We start from the raw sequence: 2,764 nt of genomic DNA, 5'->3' as shown, positions 1-2,764 counted from the left end.
CGAGCGTCGCGCTCCCCTGCTATGCTCGGCATTGTGGGAAGTTGGCTGCATGGGGATGGTGGGGGGGGGGGTTGAGAGAAAAGAAGGGAGAAGAACGAAGGCAGAGAAAAGGGAACAAGGAGAGAGAAAATAGAATGAAACCACTTAATTGAATGGACACAATGAAGGATATCATGAAAATGTCTTTCAAGTGACATCACACTATCTGGAAGCCATCTTGGAGATCTTTCAGAAACAATGGGTGCAAACAGTTGATTGTTGGCTTCAAATGTACAATTGTTCAAAAATCTCTCCAGGAACTCCACTTCTTTCCGTTTTTAACTATTTTTTCTCAAGTTGAAACATTTAATACTCAATTTGTGTCGCAAATTTGAGTTGAAGTGCGCCCACTCACATCTTTCCATTGAATTTACATCTTACTATGTCTAAAATTTACTTTTTGCATTGCAAAATCAAATTAAAATGTTACTTATCAAAGATAATTATCGGTTTAGAAATACGTAAATATTTTAAGTTTAAAAAATGATATCAATAACTTAATTAGCGATAACAGGACACATGAACTGTTTGAAATGGTGACAGCTGATAATCAATGAAGTATCCCTGAATAAGTAAATCCAACTTTTATAGAAATGTATAGAAAGCACCAATAAAGCAGCATTGAGAAGTGTCACAATAGGATTAGCTGGTTCAAAAATGCATTGTTGGGGAAAACACTGTGGGGGACCTGGATTAACGGAACAACAAAAACAATGGATTCAAGCAGAGAGAAAGAAGCTAATTTAGCGGCTAGCAGGCTAATATAAGAACAGAAAGCATTAGCAATATATAGGCTAATTAAAGTGTCCTTTACAGCCAGTTAGAGTCAGTAAAGCCAAGTAAAAAAGTTAAGTAAATGTTGTCTGATCTAAGCAAATGATATTTACGTTGTTTCATAGTTTTTACTGTGACTTATAAACATGGTGGTAAGCCAGCCTTCACGAAGCCTATGGCGCTATTTTGACGCTAACATGCCATCAACTGCCATTCAGTTTGACGTCGCTTTGACAGCAAATAACTTTACATCTAAAGCGTTTAAAGACTCTAGGACGTACCGTACAGTACAAGATAAGCTCATAGGCAGTTTGGACTTACATTAGCTGTTTAGGTTCAATTATTATTTGTAATCTAACATTTTAGTTAGCAGTAATTAGCCTGTGCCTATGTTATCAACTAAAATATACCTACATCTCTGTGTCTGCTGAATGGGAATGATTGAGATTTCTTGTGGCACAACTACCAGAAGACTTACAGCTTTCAGACATGTTCTCATGTCACATCTACGTCTTCAAGCTCAGTTGGAGGCTGTGCAATAATGCTCTGCCATCACCGGAAAAGAGCTTCTAATAGACTTCAATGGTCTCCGTCCAGAGGACGGGATCTGTTGGTCCATTTCTTTAACTGTCTATGCTTGTAAATGTGTTGTGTCCGTGCTAACAGACAGGAAGCTAGACGCTGTCATCTTTTGTACCTGAGTCAAAACAGAAAGAAATTAGTAAAGTAGTAAAGCCTCTTGCTCGATTTCATTGGCTGTCGGGCCAAGTAGGACAATAGCTAAGTTCATCCACTTCACATCAAATTATCTGAAGTTTGGTAAAGAAACTCATGGGAATAAAGCTGGTGAAACTGTCTTTTCATCCAACGGCTTTAAAGCCTATGAAAACCTGTGCCTAATGACGTCACATGCTGTTTTGCGATCAAATTGGTATATCGAAATTATTTTAGATATTTAAGGTGTTTCCATTCATTTTCACACTTAATCGCACGACATTCAAGCAAACATAACCTTTGTCGACCATTTCCTTTGCGAGTTCCTGACAAGTTAAATTCAAAAAGTCTCTTGTCTCCTCGTCCGTCCACTTCCATCTGTCTTTGTTGACACCCGCCATGTGTGCAGACACAGCGGTAATACTGGGCAGAAATTAACTAAAACTTCTTCTTCTTTGTTTTGTGGCGGGTTGCAACCACAAAAGGACTGAAAACTTAGTCGCAATTCATTATTTATTTGGCAAATAACGTTTCGATCAGCGTTTATCGCATAAGCCGTATATCAAACAAGAAGAAATCTGATGAGACAAGGCATTTTTGATTTGATATCACTTAATTTGGAGAAAACGAGGGGATGAAAACATAGCTAATGACGAGCGGTTCAACTCTGAGAATAATTAAACTTTTATGTGCGTCTAAAACCTGCTAGAAAAACGCAAAGAAAGATAAAAGAAGTGCATTTTATAGTTAAACAATGTTTTTCTGGTGACATTTCTACTAGTGACAGGACCCTAAATATGTCATATTATACGCATGAGTTAGACTAATATTTTGTCTTTTGCATGAAGCCTAGGCATCATTTGATATGAAAGAAGCCCTTTTATCTTCCATACATACGCTACATGCATGTTCCCATGTCTTGATCAATACACTGGGGCTATATGTGATCTCAGTCCGCCTGGAATGGCTAATTTCTGTGTTTGTTACATAGACTGTAAATATGAGAGCCGCTGCCATCCAGTCAGAATTTGAGATGGAAGTCAGAGACAATGTGATTGGACAGAAGGCTTTGATGCTGGGCACAGATGATGTTTTATTTCCAGTTATTATTTAGGTTCCTGCTATTTTTCTGTGTTTATTTCTCTGTTTATTAACTTGCTGTTATTACAGTTTTTTTCAATCGCTAACAAGCGCTCACCCATACTTCAGATACTTTTTCTAAACTCTTAACACAGAC

At 37.8% G+C, this 2,764-nt stretch overlaps 1 long non-coding RNA gene across 1 annotated transcript in view; it reads right to left on the bottom strand.

Moving 5' to 3' along the window:
* Positions 1-2,764, bottom strand: part of LOC117958211 — an 8,116-nt gene that overhangs the window by 3,974 nt on the left and 1,378 nt on the right. Inside the window, exon 2 of the long non-coding RNA XR_004659663.1 lies at positions 2,741-2,750. This is a non-coding gene — a long non-coding RNA (uncharacterized LOC117958211). The remainder of the gene's footprint in view (positions 1-2,740; positions 2,751-2,764) is intronic.

This window comes from Etheostoma cragini, chromosome 15, assembly GCF_013103735.1.
Source record: "Etheostoma cragini isolate CJK2018 chromosome 15, CSU_Ecrag_1.0, whole genome shotgun sequence".
NCBI lineage: Eukaryota > Metazoa > Chordata > Actinopteri > Perciformes > Percidae > Etheostoma > Etheostoma cragini.
This window is presented reverse-complemented; position numbering and strand designations above follow the sequence as displayed.